The following is a 21,012-nucleotide window of genomic DNA, read 5'->3' on the forward strand; positions in this document are numbered from 1 at the left end:
TCTCTCTGGCCACAGTGTGGTGGGGTCTGGGGGAAGACTTGAGAGAGAGTCCTGAGACAGGGCTGGGGAGTGGGCCTCGAAGACTGTGGTGAGGGCTGTGGATTTTAACTAGGGGCCTCAAGGAAGCAATAGATGAGTGTTTTCAGGGAATGAGTGGGGTGAATGTGAGTATGTGTTTTACAAAGAACACTGGCTGTTTCATGGTATTTAGTTTGGAGAGGGCAGAATGGTGTCAGGGGCCAGTCAGGGTACTGCCTAACAAGGAGAGTGCCTGGGACCTGCATGATGATTCCTCCTTATGTGGCTTTGCTCTCTCCTCTGGTACCAGCAGCACTTTGCAGAGAGGGACTTACCACATTGTGCTGTTTGCAATCCGCCTAAGATAGGGCAGGTGTTGCCTCAGGGTCTTTGTACTTGCTGTTCCTTCTGCCTGCAACACTGTTTCCCCAGATACCTGACTGTTTTGCTCCCTCATCTCCTCTGTCCTTTATTCAAAGCTCCCTTTTCAGTGAGATCTTCCCTGCCCACTCTATTTAAAATCACAGTGCCCTCCCCCCATAACTTCTGCCTCCCTTTCTCAGCTTTATTTATCTTCATTGAGCTCACTACCATCTGACATACTATATAATTATTCATTAATTTTGTTCATTGCTTCCCTCTCTTCTTCACTGTGACTGTATCACAGTCCTGACAAATGGTTGATGCTCAATAAAGATTATTAACTGAGTGGATGCATAAGTGAGTGAGTGAATGATCACAGGGGCCCTGGGGCCCAGCACAGGTACAGGCACAAAGCTGAAGATGAAGGAGTGTTGAATGAAAGAGTGATGGTGGGTGTCAGGACCAATCAGCTCTCAGAGTCCTCCTCCCTTGCCATAGCATTAGGGCCCCAGAAGCATCACACAGGCTTGACTTTATTTTGGTTTCTCCACTGGCTCAGACATGACCCAGTTTGACCAATAAGGACTTGACATCCAGAGTGGTAATGTGACTTTGTCAAGGTCACACAGCCAGTCAGTGTACCAACCAGACTCCCAACACCCAGCGCAGCCTGGACAGTGAATGCCCACATGTGAGTCTGGGTCCTAGCGCCCAGAGAACTATGTTCCCTCCTCCCTACCAGGAAGCATCCACCAAATTGGTTGAGCATCTCTTTCTGTGGAGTTGTTGCTTGGCAATTGTTGCTAGGTAAAATTCATAATTAATAACGATTTCAGGGCTCTTGAGTGAGAACTCTCAAGAATGTGAGTTTTGGTGGGCAGAATACTAAGATGGCCCCAAGTTCCCTGTCCCCAGGTGTACATACTGTGTACCCCTTCCATTAAGTTTAAGTGTGGGCAGTACTGAGAATGTGATGGGATTTCACTCTCTTGACAAGGTTGTTATATGGTAAAAGTAATGGAAGAGCTGCTGTCCTGATCACATGACAATGAATTAGCCTGGAGAGTGAGTCTCTTGCTGGCTTTGAAGAAGTGAACTGCCATGTTGTTCAAGGGCCACATATCAAGGACCTGAGAACCCTTCTAGGAACTGAGAGTGACCTCTCTGACAGCTAGCAAGGAAACGAGGACATAATTCCTACAATTGCAGGGAACTGAATTCTGTCAACAATAAGTGAATGTGTGAGTGGACCCGAGCCTCAGATGAGAGTGCAGCCTGTCAACACCTTGAGTTCAGTCTGGTGAGACTGCAACTCACTGTGCCCAGACTCCACAACCATAGAAACTGTGGGAAAATAAATGGGTGTTGTTTTAAGTCACGAAATTTGTAGTGTTCATTACACAACATAGAAAACCAATACCCAGGGTGTAGGGTGGGGAATCCTCTTTTAGGACCAGCCTTGGTGCTGAGGTTGCTGCTAGGACCAAGGAGGAGAAAGGAGGAAAGAAACCAGAAGGACTGTGCAGTGGCCCCAGGTCCTCAGAAGTCCTGGGCAAAGAGGGGATTCCGGTCTCCATTCGCAGACAGGGAAAGCAGACTCAGAGAGGCTATGCCTGTCCAAGGTCACACAACCAGGAAGAAATGAGGCTGGGACCAGAATGAGCGGGATCCCAACTGCTTAGGGGTGTTTGCTTGTTTAGGAGTGTATCTGCGGGTGAAGTGTTCACAGTGTGTAGGCAAGGAGATGGAATTAACACACAGGGGCATTGAGAGGATTGTTGGAAGGCTTGCAGCTTTGTCTGCCCCTCCTGCAACCATGGCTGAGAAAACAAAGCTTCTAGACCATTCCAGCCCAACCTCCCTCAGACCCTGCTGCTTCCTGAAGTGGGTGTTGGGTCTTCCTGATTCTCATTTCAGACATATCCCTTATTAGGGAAAAGCATTTCCAGCTTTTCTATTGGTCTGTCTGGCATTTGGGACATCCAGCTGACCCCCGGGTTTCTTAGCCATAGCTTCCTGTGTCTGGTAAACACCAGTCTGGGCAGTGTGGGGCCATGGGTTGTGCTTGCCCAACACCTATTCCTTCTTCTGGAGATTTTCATTTGAGGACTTCCTTCCCCCTTTGCATATATGGAGCCCTAGGTCAATATCTCATTATGGTACACTTGTGGTCAAGCTGGGCCAATTTGATTCACTGGAGTTGGAATCTAGCCCAGAGGATCACAGCATTATCCTCCTCTTTTGTGGTTTCCATGAGAGGACTTTCTCTAGGGTTATACCTGGCACTTTCTGACCCATCCCTTCTTGTCCCAGCCCCCTGAAGAAGGGAGAGGCCCCTGACTGGTGGGTGTGAGTCAATTGTCCACGTTTCCTGGTATGGTGGTACTAATTCATTCCAGGCTGCACTGCTGGGCTATCTGCTCTTTTGTTCCCTCAGTGTCCTGGCCTGGATTGAGGTGCCTTTCTAGGTGGTAAGGTCCACTTTGCCAACCCTGCTTTCCCCTGTGGTGGCTGCCCCAAGGTCTAGATTGGGAAGGAGGGCTTGAGGCAGAAAGTGTTAAGAAGTCACACCATCCACCCCCACTTCTATCCACGTCAAGCCAACACTCTGTGCTCATCCTGGGGCCGTCTCAGGTAGGGAAGAGGAGAGTGTTGGCTGGCCCCTCTTGAGCCCCAGTGTGGCCTGGAAGTGCCATCCTGATGGCAACAGCCTGAACTGTCTAGCTTCCTGGACCCCCAGAGCTGACCTGGTCCCTCCTGAGATCTGCACTTTCTGCTTTTCTTTGCTTCTCTGAGCAGCCCATTACCCCTCTATAAATTGTCATTTCCCTCAAGTTGGACAGAATTAGTTTCTGTTGCTTGTAACCAAAGAACCTTGCCAATACAGAGACGGTGTCTTCACTGCAGATGGCCCTGGGATCTCCCCGCCTCCTCCTCCCCACCTCTTGGGACACAGTTGAGCAGGTGGATGGCTGTCCTACCCCTCCCACACCAGGACATTGCTGAGAGGAAGTGGATTAGGAGCCAGGACCCCTGAGTTGTTTCGGCTCCACTCCCTCACTGTGTGACCTTGGATAAATCACGTCCCTCTGGGATATATGAAGCATTGGATCAGATAGTCTTCTCTGGTTTCAGCTGCTACTTGACTGTGCCCTGTCCCTGTGGGACTCTGCACCAGCTCTGGGTCCCTGCCCACTATTGGCCCTTCAAAAAATAACAACTAGGATGGCAAACCTTGCATAGCGCTGTGTGCCAGGCACTGCTCTGAGTTTTTTCAGTCACCACCCAGTTTTACAGAAGAGGAAACTGAGGCATAGAGAAGTTACTCAACTTGCCCAAGGTCACACAGCTAGGGAATGGTGGAGCCAAGATTTGGACCCAGGCAGTCTGGTTGCCCAGTCCTTGCCTTGGCCACTGTGCTGGGCTTCCTCCCTCACTGTTTGGGCTTCTTGCTCTCAAGACCCATGTGCGTGCCTGTGTCCCTGCCCTTTACCTATGGCTGGGGCTCTGCTGCCCACTCAGGAGTCAACACACCCAGACTCTGTAGGAGAGGGGCTCTGATTGGTCCAGCCTCAGTAAGTGTGGCGCTCTCCTACTGGCCTCAAGCCTGCTTGGGTACCTGTGTCTGGCCCAAACACTGTGAGCAGACCCACAGGACAAAGTGACTAGGGAAGGCAGCCACTTGGAAGGAAGGAACAACATTAGGAGTTAGGAAGGAACATGGCTGTTCTGCTCAGAAAGGAGCTGTGACTCTCCAGTCTTAAGGATACCCCTTCCACATCCTCCCACACCCTTCCTTGGGGGAGGGATGCAAAGAGAATTGACAGAGGAAATGACTTTGATTTTTAAACTTTCCAATGCTTCTTGTTGTTGTTAGGTGTCGTTGAGTTGGTTTCAACTCACAGCGACCCTATGTACAACAGAATGAAAGAAAACATTGCCTGGTCCTGCGCCATCCTCACAATCGTTGTTATGTTTGACCCCATTGTTGCAGCCAGTGTGTCAGTCCATCTGGATGAGGGTCTTCCTCTTTTTCGCTGACCCTCTACTTTACCAAGCATGATGTCTTTCTCCAGGGACTGATCCTTCCTGATAACATCCAAATGTTTTTATTCCTCAACCATTGAGTACTTAGTAAACTATGAAGTGCTTTGTAAACTGTAAAGACTTGTATACAGTTGATGCAGCCACTGATGATCATTCACCCAACCATCTTTTCCTTCTTTCGTTGCCAATGGAAGAACCTCAGTATCATTTGGGTTCAAGGGTTGAGTGGCTGGGGGCGGGAGCCAGTTCTGCCAGTCCTGACCATCTGGGCCCTTCTGCCAGTGACTGGCCTAGGAGGGGTGTAGGTACCATTTCTGGAACTGGGCCTGGGGAGCTTGGCTGCTGGATTCCTCAGGAGCTGTAATGTAACGGTCCTGAGGGAACCCTGGGAAGGGGCGTGGGGTGCCCACATTGACTAAGATTCTCTCCTGGCTTTTCTGAGGGGCTTTACAGTATTTTATGCAACTAACAGGCGCCTTCTATGTATGTTGAAAATACCTTGCAGGGGGGAGGAGCGGTTGTTCAACAAACATAGAAGGTGGCATTATTTGTGTAAAATATGGTTACTGGTGAATGTCTGTCAGGACCTTTTATGTTGTGGTTTCATCCAGATGGGGTTGGGCTTTCGGTCACTTCCAAGGGAAAATTTGAATCAATTTAAGAGATGGCATTGGCCTCCCCTTCCCCTTGGGGCTGACATTGTGGGTGAGCTGGGGCTCCCAAGAAGGGCCTTGACAATTTCCGAGCCTCCCAACAAGGGCTCCTTGAAAATTGTTATGGGTGACCGTTATTCTAGCTATTTTCTTTTTTTATATGTTATTTTAAAACAAATTCTTAATTACAAAAACAATAAATATACAAATGCTCATTGTAGAATGTTCAAACAATAAATAAATCTATAGAATAAAACATAGGTTGCTGTTGTTAGGTGCCGTCAAGTTGGTTCCAACTCATAGTGACTGTATGTATAACAGAATGAGACACTGCCCTGTCCTCCGTCATCCTCACAATTGTTATGTTTGAGCCCATTGTTGCAGCCACTGTGTCAATCCATCTCATTGAGGGTCTTCCTCTTTTTTGCTGACCCTCTACCTTACCAAGCATGATGTCCTTCTCCAGGGATTGGTCCCTTCTGATAACATGTCCAAAGTATGTGAGACAAAGTCTCACCATTCTTGCTTTAAGGAGCACTGTGGCTGTACTTCTTCCAAGACAGATTTGTTCATTCTTCTGGCAGTTCATGGTATATTCAGTATTTGTTGCCAACGCTATAATTTAAAGGCATGAATTCTTTGGTCTTCCTTATTCACTGTCCAGCTTTCGCATGCATATGAGGCAATTGAAAATATCACGACTTGGGTCAGGTGCACCTTAGTCCTCAAAGTGACATCTTTGCTTTTCAACACTTTAAAGAGGTCTTTTGCAGTAGATTTTCCCATAGAACTTAGAAATGCACTTTTATTGGCCTTTCTATAGACAACCAGTGCTAATAGTTTGATGTCTTTTTTTTTTTTTTTGTGCATTCGTGCACACACACACACCCAATTTTTTTTTCACAAAAATGGGTCATACCATGAAATATTATTGCACAACTTGCTTTATTCATATGCCAATGTATCTTGGACATTTTCTCACATTAGAGCAGGTCCTGTGGCTTCATCCTGTGTAGTCCTCCTTTGGAAGGATGTACCTCGTGTTGGAATTTAGCCCCCTTTTCTATTTAATTGTCCCAAATCCTTTGAAAATGAAGCCTAAGGTGTTTTATTTTGAGGAAACCTTGCTTCTGGCCCTTTGGAGGAAGGTTCCTTGGAGGTCAGGTCTCAGGCAGGGTCACAACGTGGGCCCTGTCCTTTTCCTCTCAGGACAGTCGGCACAGCCGCCTCTCCCACGTGTTGACCTCTGAAGCGCAGGGTGATGGGCTGGAACCCATGGGCTCCTGGATATTTGCTCCTGTGGAGGATCGGGCAAGATGGGGGGCCCCTCTGGGCTCTAGAAAATTTGGAAAATTTTGGCCCTAGAGAGAGGGGCTGTGGGCCTAGGGGGGCTGCCCTCAGTCTCAGGGTGGGGAAGGCCTTGGAGAGCATCCTTGAGAGGCCCAAGAAAGCTACAGGAAACCTCGTTGAGAGGAAAGCTGCCCCTTCCCAGCCCTGGTGTTTGGCTCTTTCCAAGGCCCTGGGCCCACCACCGCATTCCCTGTCTGCTGCTGTAAAAACACACCCCAAGACAAATGACATATAAGAAGAAGGAAGATGCAAATTAGGATAAAGTCATAAAGGGAAGGTAGGGGAGATTAAAATAAAGAACTAAGCATAACATTAAAAGTATTAATATTGTCATAATGTATGACATAAGATTTTGAAAGAAGAGATTTAAAGAAACCTAACAAAGGTGAGAACTTTAGAATGTAAAAAATAATAAGAGATAAGAAAATGAGACTCTGGATAAAGAGATGAAAGGCAAGAAACCAATGAGATAGCAAGCAGCAGCCTGAAAATACAAAGAAGAAAAGATTAAGGATAAAGTGAATATCCATGAAGTAATTTTTTAAGTAGATGAAATTGTAGATTGAAAATGAGAATTTAGGGCTAAGAAGTTATGAGTAAAAATGAATATAGAAATTAAAAAGAAAATAGAACTAAAGAACAACACATTAGACTATGCCCTGCCCTCCAAAGCTGCCCAACATATTCATAGTAGATAAAACTAGGAAGGAGAGATACAAGTTGGTAAACTTAAATAAGGATGCAAGAAACAATATCAATCAATAAAACGATATGAAGGTAATGAGCTAAAAGGTTGTAAGTAAAATCCCGAATTCTTTCTTCAAAAATATACTTCCCAGCTCCAAAGGGGAAGTTTCCAGCAACAACCAGACAGAGGCCTGAGTACTTACCCACATTCTGGGTGTTTCTTGCTTCTGGATGGAAGGCAGTCCTGGGCCACCATTCCTTCCACCAGTGTGTCCTGAGTGTGCCTGGCACTTTGCACCCCAGCTCCTGAGCCCAGCCCCACCCAGTCTGCTCCCTGAGCTTCTGGGAACCCTGGTCTGTGTGGGCCATCTGGTCTACACATTCCCTGCTCACTCTCACCCTCACTGCTCTCTAAACCCACAGCTGCGACTCTGCCTCCCTTCTGTGTGGACCCAGCGGGACACCTCACCATGACCAGCCTGGCTGTCCTGATGTGGGAGGGCCTGTCAGCTCTCAGACTTGAGCCTGCATGGAATCATAGGGTGGGGTGAGGGCTGCTGAAGCTCAGATTCATGGCAGCTGTATACAGAGTCCTGTTTGGTAGGTCTGGGGTGGACTGGATTCTTCATCTCCAACAAGGCTGCAGGGACACCTCCTGCTGGCTTGGGGATCGCACTTTGAGTATGTTAGGGAAGCGCCACTCAGGAAAGGAAGGCTTTAGCTGGCTATCAGGTGTAACTGCCCACACTGCCTTGGCCCCCATGGCTAATTCTTTTCCTGACCCCACCACCGTGCGCCCACCCAACTCCAGAGCAGGGGTCCACTCAGCTAAGCCAAGGGCTCCAACTTGCCCTCTCTCTTGCCTCAGCGTGTGGTCAGTGCAGTGGCCCTGCCTGTCCACAGTAAGCCAGCCAGTCACCCTGAGAGGCAGCTTAGCTCTGGCCTAGAACCCCTTGCCCTCCAGAAGGAGCACTGAGACTGACCTTTGCTGACTGAAGAGACCCAACAAATGGTTTTCTCAGACAAAAAAACAACCGTACCCACAGATGGGTTCTGCCTGGCTCCTATAGAAGAAGGCCTTGTCCTCCAGGAGCTCCAACCTAGCAGGGAAGAGTTAGACGGGCCTCTCTCAGGTGTGATGGGGCCACTGTGTGGGTAATATTGCTGCATAACAAATCCCTCTTCCCCCAGCTCAGTGGTGTCAAACTTCAACCCTTTCATCATGCTCACAGATTCTGTGGATGCGGAATTTCGAAAGGGTCCAGCAGTGTGTCTGCTCCAGGTCCCAGCTGGGAAGACCAGAAGGCTGGGGTGACTTGATGTCTGGTGCCTGGGCTGTGAAGGCTTAGAGACTAAGCTTCTCAAGAAAAGTGTCCACTTGTGGCCTGTGTGACTTGAGCTTCCTCACAGCATGGCGGCCTCTGGGTAGTGGCACTTTTTACATGGAGGCTCAGGGCTCAAGTGTGAGTTTCAGTGAATGGTGGAAGCAGCACGGCCTTTCTGACCCATCTTGGAGGTCCCGCAGCGTCACTTCCACCATTTCTGTAAGTAAGTAACCCTCCACCAAATTCACAAGGAGCAAGGGAGGGTCATCCTGGCCACACTGCAGAGAGCACTGGGATGGAAAGTACTGTTGCTGTTATCTCTGGGTAATTCAATCTGTGCAGGTCCCAGCGAGGAGTTCAGGGTGCTCTGAGAGCCACCAGGAACCAGCAGGGCCTCCTTGAGGGGAGGACATTGGGCCTTGGAGGATGCAAAGGAGCTCTTCAGGAAGGGGCTGGGAAGGGGCTTCAGGGGAGACAGCAGCAACCGGGAAGGGTAGGGGAATAGAATCAGAGGCACTCCCTCCCTTCCCACAGACGGTGGGGGCCTGTCTTAGGCTGGGTTCTCTAGAAAAGTGAAACCAGTAAAGCTTAGAAATATATATTTAGAGAGATTTATATCAAGGAAACGGTTCACGTGGTTGTAGAGGCTGGAACATCCCAAGTCTGTGGGTCATGATAGAGGCCTCTCCTGATTCAAATAGCTGCAGGGCTGATGACCTCAAGATAGACAGGTCACAGAGTGGGACTCTTGCTTATAGGCTGCGAAGATTGATGAATCCCAAGATTGGCATCAAGGCTGGAGGTAAGCTGCTAGCTCGAGTCCCAAGAACTGGAGGTCAGATGAACAGGAGCCAGCTTCGGGATCCAGCTCCAGCAAAGAGCTCCCAAGCCTTGCCAGAATGTCCACTTATATTCCATGCAGGCCACATGCCCAAGAAAACTCACTTTCAACTGACCAGTTACTCACAGCAGATCCCATCATGGAGATGATGACAACGTCATACAACTGCCAAGCCACTGGAAATTGTTGCCCAGCCACGTTGACACACAACCTTAACCATCATAGGGCCGTTGTGAGTCCTTCAGCCCAGGAGGGGTGCAGTGGCCTACTGCTGTGGGAGGAGGATGAAGCAGATGATATCAGAGCCCCCCATCCCCGTGGCCCTGGCCCTTTCCTGCACAGTCGCTGGAAGTGCGGGGGTGAGAGCGTTGACTGACAGGTGCATGTCCCCACAGCCCTTGCCCCAGGGCCTTCAGGTGGTTTAGTTCCTCATGCCCTGCCCTGCTTGGCCCTCGGGCTGGATGGGGGCTCCCCTATACCCTAAGTTCACACATGTCCCATGGGTAGCTGGCTGCCTCAGGGCCAGGTGCAGGGAAGCTCTGGGAAGCCCAACCCTTATCAGATGGCTCACATGATAGTGGGGCACAGGGGAGCCCTGAGCAGAAGGGAAAGCAGGGGCACCTGGCAGAGGGAGGGAGGAGGAAGGGCGAGAGCCAGACTGAGGGAGTCCATCCTGTCTCCCAAAGTGTGCAGGGCCTCTCAAGGGCCAAAGCCTTGCTCCCCATGACCTCAGGAGGTAGGTGGAGCACTCCCTGCCCACGTGGAGAGATGGAGGCTCAGCGGGCAGGAAGTTGTCACAGGCTCACAGGCGGGGGTGGGGGGGGTGGGGGGGTGGGGGGGTGTGGGGGTGGGGGGTTGGGGGGTGGGGGGGCGGGGGGGGTGAGTCGGAGCTCCCAGGAGTTCACACCCTCAGCCAGTGCAGGGCGCAGGCGGGAGAGCCACTGCAGAGGTGTGTGGTCAGCTACCTTCTCCCAGCCTGGAGAGGTGGAGCTGGTAAGGATCTGCTGGGAGATACTACCTCGGCAGAGGTGCCCCCACCCTACCCTAGCCCCTGCATGGAAGGTGTCCTGGAGCTCCCTCTCATGCCTGACCACCCCTCCCCACCCCCCTAAAGGCTCACAGGGTTTGAAAATTTCATCAAAGCAGCTTTTTCCTTGGCTGGCAAAGCCAGAGGGTGGAGTGTAGAAGCCCTGCCTGGTCAGTGCTGGGCCCTGCTCTGGGGTGGCTCAGGACTCCAGGATATGGAGCTGTGGGGGTGTGGCAGGGCACTTGGGTGGTCCTGCTGTTTGTGTGGAGAGGGTAGAAGGCAGAGAAGGAGTGAGGCTGGCTTCACGGGCATGCCCGGCACCTGCCACAAGGGTATGATGAGGGGTAGACGGCGGGCTGTCCCATCGTCCTGGATGGCTGATTCTCCTGCCGTATACTCACTCATTTTTTGTGGCTTTTTATTGTTATTGCTAGTTTTAAAACACAGATAGTAATGCATTGACATGGCTTAGAAAAGGATGGGCACACTGGGTTGTTTCTATCCCTTGGCTGTTGTAAACATGCACCTCGGTGCACAAACATTTTGTGTGTTTATGTGTATCTGCAGGGTGAGATTCTGGGAGTGGGGCTCCTGGGTGGAAGGGTAGAGCATTCGTGATTCTGATGGGGATTGCCAAATCCCCCTCCCTAGAAAATGCTCCATCAGGCCCTCCCTGCAATCTCACTAACAGAGTGAGTTGCAAATGCTTGAAGCATTGCCAATCTGATAGGGAAAAGCGCATTTCGAGAAATATAAAGAAGCTGGTTTTCCCTGTCCTTCCTGAGTGGCTTTCTTAGCAAACAACTGCAGGATAAGCTGCCCTGTGGCCAGAGTGTAACAAGCTTGTTTCCACAGTGTGAGTGTGGTGTGTGTCTGTGAGTGTGAGAGTGTGTATGTGTGAGTGTGCTGTGTGCAAACAAGTGTGCGTGAGTACAAGTGTGTGGGAGTGGGTGTGTTTGAGTGTGTGACTATGTGTGAGTGTGTTAGTGTGAAAATGCATCTTCCTTAGAGCATCCCCACCTCTGGGTCTGCAGAGCCCATGTCTGGGGAGAAGGTAGTTCAGTCTGAACTCCAAGCCCAGTGCCTTCTGGGTAAGAGGAAACAGACTTTCTTGGTCCAGCTCCCCAGGATCTGAAGTCAGGGACCCCTAGCTGGTGTCTGTACGATAAGTGGCTGGCTCTAGAGATGGGCAGTGAGGATGAAAAGACTGCAAGCTGAGGGGGGTTGGAGGGAGGAGGCAGCTGAAGCTGGCTTGGCTCTGGCAAAGTGTGGCTGAGGCTGTGCAGGGCTAGCGAGACAGCTGTATCAGTGAGCTGTTGCTGCGTACCAAGCTACCTCCACACACAGAGGCTTAAAGCAGCGGCCATTTCCTCTTCTCAAGAGCCTGTTTGGGAAGGTGCATTGCAGATGTGGGCTGTGCTCCTGACTGGGCTGGCCTCAGCCGATGGCCTGGCTGTGCTCCATGCGGCCCCCACACTCCAGCAGGCCACCCAAGCTTGTTCTCAGTTCTCACGAAGACGAAAGGGCTTCGAGAGCGAGGAGAAGGCTCGAATGGGCACACCATCATGTCCGTCCCCTTCTACTGGCCAGTGTGAGTCACTGGCCAGCCCAGACTCAAGGGGTGGGGAAGTGGCCCCCACTCTGGGTGCAAGGCTCGCGATCCACCTACCACAGGAGGGCAGGAGTCTATGGGGAACATGCAGAGCTGAATGCCAGCACCACTCAACACCCCCATGGCTGGAGGCTGGGGCAAAGCCACAAGCAGGATGGGGCTGCTGCCCTGGAGCTCATTGTCTGCTGGGGTGGGGTAGAAGGGAGGACACGGACACAGAAGCCACCAGTGGGGGCCACAGTCAAGCTGTGACAAAGAGTGTGAGCAAAGAATTCCCTAGGACAGGGGGCTCTTGGGCTGGGTTTGCAGGGTGCATAGGAGTTCACCTCGTCAGCAGCAGAGGTGGGCAGGGAGCTCCTAACTCTTGGGCCTTCCTACCAGGCCTGAAGGTAGACGGCAGAGGAAAACCAGCCCCCAGAGATAAGGAAGAGGGTGCCGCTTCCTTCTGCCTCCAGGGAGCTGGGGGCTCTGGTGCAGCCTCCTAGAGCCTGCAGTGGCGGCACAGGCTGCCCCTGCCCGTGCAGCCCAAGGATTAAACAGACTTTGTTGGGATTACCACTGCCAATCAAGTTCAAGTGCATTTTTAAGAGTTTAATTTGAGGCCCTAGGTTTCGAATAAAATCATCAAGTCCAGTCGATTAAACTCATTAAGGCGGGTGGACTGGCTGGCATTTGAGTAGCCGTCGGATTCGGAGAATTAATTAGGGGTCTGTTATCCTTTGTCGGGATTAGCTGAGCCAGCCCAGATGCCCAGGGTTTCCGCTAAAAGGCAGGCTCATAATCTCTTTAGCGGGGCCCTGAGAGACAGCGATCTGGGAGGCTTCTTAGGAACAGAAAGCACCACACAGGGTGTCTTTGATTCTGCCGTGTGTACCTGCGAGTCCATAGGTGGAGGTGGGGTGTGGCAGGCTCAGGGCCCCGCCTTTCTGAGGTTGGCGGGGTTGCCTGGTCTGAGCCCAGCAGAGGGCTGAGTAGGAGTATGCCTCTCCAAATATTGCCTGAATCTCTTCCTCTTCCAGCCTTATAAGAGGCGGGCCTATGTAGAAACATCTACTGTCTTCTTTGCTTTTCCTTTAAAAACTGCCTCCAACCCAATTGGTGAGGTTGCAGGGCTCCATCTCCTTGTCAACCAGGCCATGTGACCAAGCTGGTCATCAAGAGCACCCTAATCCTCTGGGGAACATCGATAGGTTTGTGAGTGGGCATGTGACCCAAGAAGGGCCAATCAAAGCCGTTTGGGGGGCCTGGTATAGCACAGGGGTTACACACAGAAAGTATGACCTTTCCTCTCATGGTAAAAACAGTAAGTCTGTAACTACCAGTGGCCCAGCAGGACCTGCCCAGAGTATCAGCCAACTCTAAGGAGGATGGCGATACAAAGAAAGATGAATTTCTACTGACGCTATGTGAGCTTCTGGATCTAGCCACACCTAAAGCCCACCCCTGGACTTTTCAGTTATATGAGCCAATCCGTTCCTCCTTTTTTGCTTAAGTCAGTTGGAACTGAGTTTCTACCACTTGCAACCAAAAGGATCCTGATGAATCAGTCTAGATCTCAGGCCTGCCTTCCAGAATATTAGGGCTGGAGAGGAATTTAGAGGGTCTTTTTTTCTTTTCTCTCTCATTTTAAATATGGGGAAACTGAAGTCCAGAGAGGGAAAGAGACTTGCCTAAGCTAACTGATAACGTTAATGGAATTTTCTGGTTGCCTAATGTGGGCTGGGAATGTTGGGGGCCGCGTCATCTGTCACCCACATGGAGAGGCTGGTGAGGACAAGGCTGACCCGAGACAAGGGAGGCAAAGATGGGGAAGAGTGTAGAGTTCAGACAACAGGGCAGAGCCAGCCCCCCATGCCTGAGGGCAGTGGACCGGGAGGCCCCAGACATGTAGCTGGCCTCTGGGGTTTAGCCATTCCTGTGCATTCCGGCCAGGACACCTAATGGGTGAAAGAGCTGGTGCATGGGGCCCAGATCAGGTGCCTGGATACTGTCTCTGCCCGAGTGAGATTAACGTGGCAGACCAGAAAGAGCCTGGGCTGGGATCTGCCCCATGCTGGACCCCTGGGAGCCTGGATAGGCTGCCTGCTGTCTGGGGCCAGATTCTGACAGCAGAGAGGAGTCGGGTGGCAGGCAGGTGATGTGGCAGTGCTCAGTAAGGCAGCTTCCCTTCCTCCTTCCAGCCACAGGCCAACCCAGTGGTCTGCCCTGTCTCTCTAGCCCTCATGGAGTGCCTGTGACCCCCCAGCCCCTCATCTCTAGAGTAGGGTGGAAATCCCTTCTCTGCAGGGTTTTATGCATGTGTGTGGGTATGCATTTTCACTTTGCTGAGGGTCTGCCTCAAGGTGAGGACCAACCACATGGCATTGATCGCACGCTTGCCCAATGCCCGCCATGTGGCGAGGGCCTGGAACTGAGCTAACACCTAAGGCTTACGTGCCAGCACACCCTGAGACCTTCTGTCTACCACTCAGGACCCTATGTGGCAGTGTTGTCAGTACCCCACTGACAGGTGAGGACACTGGGGCACAGAGGGAGTGTCTGGGCCCAGGTTCATACAGCAGGAGAGGCTGGGCTGGGAGGTACCCCTTGGACCCCACCCTGCCCTGGACTCTACCACTGTTGCCCCTTTTGCCTTCTCTGTTCTCTCCGGGGGAGCCTCTCCCGGGTCCTTTCCCTTCAGCTGATCAATACCAACTTGAGCAGGCTTGCCTGGAAATTCTCAACCAATGGTTTCCTTAGCAACCAGCAGCCCTCGGCCCTCTGCTCTCTGATCTGAAACTCAGCTCAGAGCCTTGGAAGGTTCCCTCAGAGGCCAGCTGTTTCTGGTCACGAGGGTGAAGCAGGTGTGGGCCCAGGCTTCCCACCACATCAGGGGTGAGCCCCAATGGGCCTGGGGGCGGGACTGCAGTTGACCTGCAGAGATAGGACCTGAGGTCCAGGCAAAGGGGCTGAGAGCCAAAGGTTTGGGGTGAGGTATGTGTGTCATGTATGCCAACCGGCAAGGAGATGGCCTCAGTGTGTGACCCTGCCGAGGCTCGGTGTGTCCGCTCATGGTAACAACGTGAGAAGACTCAGAGGTGGGGCCCTCTTCAGGGGCACAGTGCGCACCAGCTGGAGCTGAGATTTGGACTCTGCTGTGTTTGTGAGCAAAACGCAGGCCCTCTAGGAAAGGGGGCTGCAACAAGTGGACCCTAGAGGTCCCCTGGGTGAGGCCGGGCTGTCCACAGGCCAGCTCATTTCTGAGACTTTGTGAGCTTCAGGAAACACCAGCAGAGACAGCCGGGTTGGGGGGCCTGGAGCCGAAGACGTTTCTCCAGCCCAGATACAGCTCCTCAGGTTGGAGCAGAGAGTGGAAGGGGCCACACCTGAGGTTACATTGACACCTAGGAAGTGGGGGAAGGATGCTTCCCTGGGGTTCAAGCCTGTGCAAGTCAGGTAGTCTGTCACTCAGTGAGAAGTGTCCAGACGGAGCCCCAGTCCTCCACAGCCCTGACTCGGCCCTGCCTTGGCAAATCCGGGAACCCTTACCCGCTGAGCTAGGCAGAGGGCCTGCACCTGTGGCTCTCCCCCAGCCACTCGGGCACTGCCTGCTGCTTGAAGACTCTTGACCAGGCTTCCTTTGTTGGTGTGAGTGACCTCCCCACTCTCCTTCTCCCCCATCTCCCAAACCAAAAAACCAGGCTAGCTGCTATCAAGTCAGTCCTGAGTCCTAGCGACACCGCGAGCGTCAGAGTAGAACTGCGCTCCGTACGGTTTCCAATGGCTGATTTTCCTTTAGATCATCAGGGTGGACTCGAACCTCCAACCTTTTGGTTAGCAGCCCAGTGTTAACCCTTTGCTTCACCCAGGGGCTCTTCACGTTCATTAAACTAAAAAACCAAGCCAGTTGCCGTACAGTCAACTCTCAATCACAGCGACCCCGTGTGCGTCAGAGTAGAACTGTGCTCCATGGAGTTTGCAGTGGCTGATTTTTCACCAGCTGCCAACCTTTGGGTTAGTAGCCAAGAGCTTAACCTTTTTGCCACCCAGGGACTCCTCCCCCAACCCCAGAAGGCAGAAACAGCTATAAAAAAAATAGCCTTTTTAAAAAAGAACAAAACACTAAATGTTTTTCTTCTTGCATGATAATTAAGGAATTGAGGCACAGGGCAGTGAAGACCTTGCCTAAAGCTCCTCCACTGGAATGTGGCAGAGTGGCGGGGGCGGTGGGGGTGAAGCTTTGAACTCAGGCTGTGGGGTGCCCACGCCCTTGCTCCAGCCCCCCGCCCCCAGCCTCCTTAGGACCACCTGTGCCTTGGAGGGCTTCCTGCGTCTGCGCCTGCGCAGGGCTGGGAGGCAGAGCTTCGGTGCAAGGAGGCACAGTACTCAGGTCTTGTGTCGTCTTGCTCTTGCCAAGGGGGAGCTTTCTGGCTCTTGGCCTGTGCCTGCACTCCCCAGACATCAGCTGGTGGTGACCTCCACAAGAACATGTGGGCGTGTGGCCTGGATGGGGACCGACTTCTGTGGCTCTGCCAGGCTCGACGCCAGGCCTAGGGACTTCATCCAGCTGTTGCCAGCCCTTCTGGGTGGAGGGCTGTAGTTTTCCTGCCCACTCAGTGTTCACCCCCTTTTCTGGAAAAAGCCCTTCGGAGTTGCTTTGAGGAGACCACCCTTGCCTACCGTCGGTGCATGGACGCAGGTGGGAACTGCTCTGAGCACAGGTGACTTAGACCAGCCAGCCCACACCCATCCCACCGGCTGTGTGGGTTAGTCCAGGCTGAGCCTGGCTAGTATCATCTGGCCTGGGGTTTCTGCTAGAACTCTGGGGGAAGAGAGCTCTCTTCCCACTGGGTTGTATGGCCACGGTACAGAGCCTGGAGCTGCTAGTGGCATCTAACCCGATGAGGGGAGTTCCCCCCTGAAAGTGAAGAAAGACTGACCTAAGAAAGGGAGAACAACAACCTTCTGGTGGCATGGCTGGCTCCTTGGATTTGCCTGTGGCCATTTGGGGGCTCGTTGGTCTCAGCAGGCTTGAATGGGGACTGTCACTGGCAACCAAGAAGCCCATCTGGTGCCTATGCAGACACCCCTCGAGAGAGATGGTGCTTGCCCTCTAACTCTGGCTCGTAATTCTGGGAGAAGCACAGGTAACTAGCCCCCACAGGGCACCTCCGAGCCTCTAGCTCAGTCCCCATAAGAGCCCTCCGCACGAGGCGTCATCTGATGGGGCCTGGGCTTGAACATGTATGTCTGGCCCTGAGCATCTTGAGGCACAATATTGAAGAGCATAGCTTCTGCAGTCTGCTTGAGTTTGAAGCCTGGCTTTGTCCATGCCTAGCTGTGTGACCTTGGGCAAGGAATTTAACCTCTCTGTGCCTCGGTTTTCTCATCCATAAAGCAGGGATGCCGACAGTGCCTCTACAGGGCTGTTACGAGGATGAAATGAGTTGATATTTGCAAGGCACTTTGAACGGTGCTTGGCATGCGGTACATGCTCTTAAGTGTTTGTTGAATAGAATGCAGAGGTGCAGGGGCTGGGCAGGACTGCTGCAGCTCTGGGCCTGGTCTGGTCTGAGCATGACCTAGCTCCTCACGACAGCTGCTGCCAGGACGGCCTCTCCTTTAGAGCTTACGTGCTTTTGAGGCTGCGTGGGAAAGGGAGCCTGTGAACCAGGAGCACCTGAAAGAGACTTCAGCTGCTGCCTCCCGCCCCCACCCCAAAACACACACACGGTATGTGCACACACATACACACACAGTCACACACGCACACACAAGTACATAAACAACACAACACATTCTCGCGCATACATGCACACACACTGACACATGTACACGTGCACACACATGCACTCACACATGTACCCATGGTTACACGGACACCACACACGTGTATGCGCATGCACACTCGTATACACTATCACAACACCGTGTCCACATGCTCACACACAAGGACACACACACGGGCTTCCCTTCTCTTCCATGCATCATTACAGACTTTCTGGGAACTCAGCAGGGCCCAGAGCTAACAGGCCAGTCACTGAAATGTTCGTTGGAGACCCACAAGTACCCTGATTTTCTTGTTTGTGGCTCAAGAACAGGACTGACGTCAGTGGTGTTTGGGCCCTCTGTAGAGCCTGTCCAGCTGGACCAGAAAGAGCCGCTGGGCAGGGTCTGTGGGAAGGGTTCTCCCCTTCCTGTGATGGGGCACGGAGGGAGCTGTTGGCCCACCCCTGCAGCTGGACCTTCTTGGTCAAGCACCAGCAGTAAGAATGACCCCCGCTCCCCAAATTCAGGACATAAGAAGACGCTGATTCTTCGCATCCAATTACAAAGATCAAACACTGAGAACATGTAGCGTCAGTGAAGGTGTGCTCAAACGGACCCTCAACATGACCGCTCGGACTGCGAACGGCTCAGCCTTTCTGCTTGCTAATCTGGTAAACGGGCCAACACCTTGAAGATGTTTACACTTTTAGACCCAGTAATTCCACATCTGGGGATCGATCAATTGGCAATAATTTCCCAATACGAAGCAAGTCTGTATGTCCGTGGTGGTAGAGCCCACTCACTCTGGCTCTTGAGAACCAATCGTTAAGTACTCAGGAAACCCCGCCAGCCGGTTGTTAAATTGTCAGTAGCTTGACATGGCCATGGTGGGAGTATTTACACCATGGAAATTGGCAAACGCTACAAATCAGAGCTTTTTATTTTTTTCTGGACAGCTGGAGTAATAGCTCACCACTGGCTCGTTCGGTGGCATGCTCTGCGCCCATTACGAAGAGTGGGGCTCCTTTTCAGGTACCACTCTTTGAAGAACAGGGTATATTGCTAAGTGACCAAAGCGAGGTGCATGTTCCATTTGCTGGGCAGATGAGGGGTGTTATAATATGTGTTTATATGTGTGTGGAATACCTCCTGGGAAACACCAGCAACGGGAACCAGTGATTGCCTCGAGGAGGCTAAGGCAATAGGAATCGAGGGCAGGAGAGCAACTTACCTTTTTCTGGATCCTTTTTGTAGCCTTTCACTTGTCGAACGTGTTCATATGTGTTTTTATTAAAAGGACAATAAAAAAGAGAAATCTTTTTTCACAATTATTTTCCTCTCAGTGTTGTTCACGAGAGTGAAAACTAGGAAACAACATAGCTGTCCAATTAAAGGGGATTGTTAAGGTACAGCGCAGTAAGTCTTGTGGTGAAATATTATGCAGGCACCACGAATGGATATTTACATATGATTTATTATGATGGGGGAATTGCTAATTAGAGTATATCTGTACAGAGCAGATTACAAAATTGTACATGCAGTGTTATCCTGACTGTAAAAAACAAACAAGAAAGAACGTGGGTGGGAAATATGCCAAGCCATGAGCGGTGGGTTTCTGGTTGGTGTGATTATAGGCAATTAACTTTCTCTTAATTTTTTCCCCTGCATTTAAAAAATTTGCTGTGATGTATATGAATTACTTTTATGGCCTGAAAAAAATCTTTGTTTTTATGATGGGGTTTAAGCCAGACAAATTCTCTTCCTCAGAACCCAGGGGGGTCACACATGCCTGCCCTGGGTCTCGGCCTCTTGAGCCCTGGCCCATCTCCCCTCTCAGGGTGCTGGTTCCCAGCCCTGGTCTGCCTCAGCCCCTGGGGCGCAGGACCCGCGGGGCCTGGAGCAAGTGTCTGGCCTTTCTTTGCTGGCTGGAGAGAGGGGATGATTCGAAAGCTACCTGGGGAGGTTTCTGGGATGATTAAACATAAAAACCCAGGTACCGGCCTGGTACTTGAGATACCAGAAGGGTTAAATTTCTAAAAATCAAATCAAACCTGCCTCTGCCAGAGGTGGAGGAAATCCCATTTCAGTCATTCTGGGGGACCCTTCCTCGTGTCTATGAGTCCCAGGGAGAAGGGGATGAGGGTCTCACAAGTATCCCTGGAGCTGGCAGTGGGTCCCCTGCTATGTCTTCCTGCCTTGGACCTTGTGTTCTTTCAAAGGCTGGGAGTGGCTTGGAAGGTAATGATTTCCCAATAGAAGGAAAGGCTGGTAGTCTCTTGTGTCAGAGGGGCACACTCTGGCCCTGGAGACCTGGCTGGTAAATACCCAGGAAAATGTGCCAGGCACCAGCTCCCGGGGGCCAATCCACTCCCACGACCTTTGTCTTTACTTAGGTTCAAATCCTGACTTCAGCAGTCATCGACAGTGCCGTCACCTGTGAAATGGGGACATTGATAACACTCGCTGTGTTGCGCATTTGTGAGCACCAAGTGAGCTGACACAGGTGATGGCAGTACTAGCTGTTAGGATAGCGGATGGCACTGCACGGACTCCAGAGCTGCAGTGGGGCCACCAGCTGAGGTCTGTGCAGCAAGGCCACCTGAGCCTGCCCCACCCCCACGCTTGCCCGCTGAGCCTCCCACTGGTGGACTCTTGTCCTCCATGAGCCTCAGATGCCTTCCCCCATATGTTTTATTTGTCTCTCAAATAATTCTGGGCTAATGTGGAAAAATGTGCATGTTTCACAAAAAAATTCTGATTTCTGGCCTCTCTTAAATCACTGGGGAAGCCCTGGCTGGGGTGGCTAGTGTGGGATTGCAGGCTGGCTACTGCCCTGTTGTGCCCTGCCTGGCCCTGGCTCTGCAGAGCCCTTTATCCTGCACCCAACTTTCCTGAGCTTTCCGAAGCAGAGGCCTCTAACTCCTCAGGAAGGGAGGGACAAACACCTCATGTCTCAGGTTTCCTGACCAGCCAACAGCAGGGAAAGCAGACTGGGGTATCTTAGTTACGCAGTGCTGCTACAGCAGAAATACCACAGTCGGGTGGCTTTAACAAACAGAAATTTACTCTCTCACAGCTTAGGAGGCTAGAAGTCCGAATTCAGGGCACCAACTCCAGGGGAAGAATTCCTTGTCATCTATCTTCCCCTACTCTAGGAGCTTCTCAGCGCTCAGACCCTGGGTCCAAAGGATGTACTTTGCTCTCAGCTCTTCCTTCTTGGTGGTAGGAGGTCCTGTCCTCTCAGCTCACTTCTCTCTTTTATATCTCAAAAGAGATTGAAGATAAAGCCTGATCCTGTAGATTGAGTCCTGCCTCCTTAACATAACTGCCTCTGATCCTGT

This window comes from Loxodonta africana, chromosome 22, assembly GCF_030014295.1.
Source record: "Loxodonta africana isolate mLoxAfr1 chromosome 22, mLoxAfr1.hap2, whole genome shotgun sequence".
Classification (NCBI taxonomy): Eukaryota; Metazoa; Chordata; class Mammalia; order Proboscidea; family Elephantidae; genus Loxodonta; species Loxodonta africana.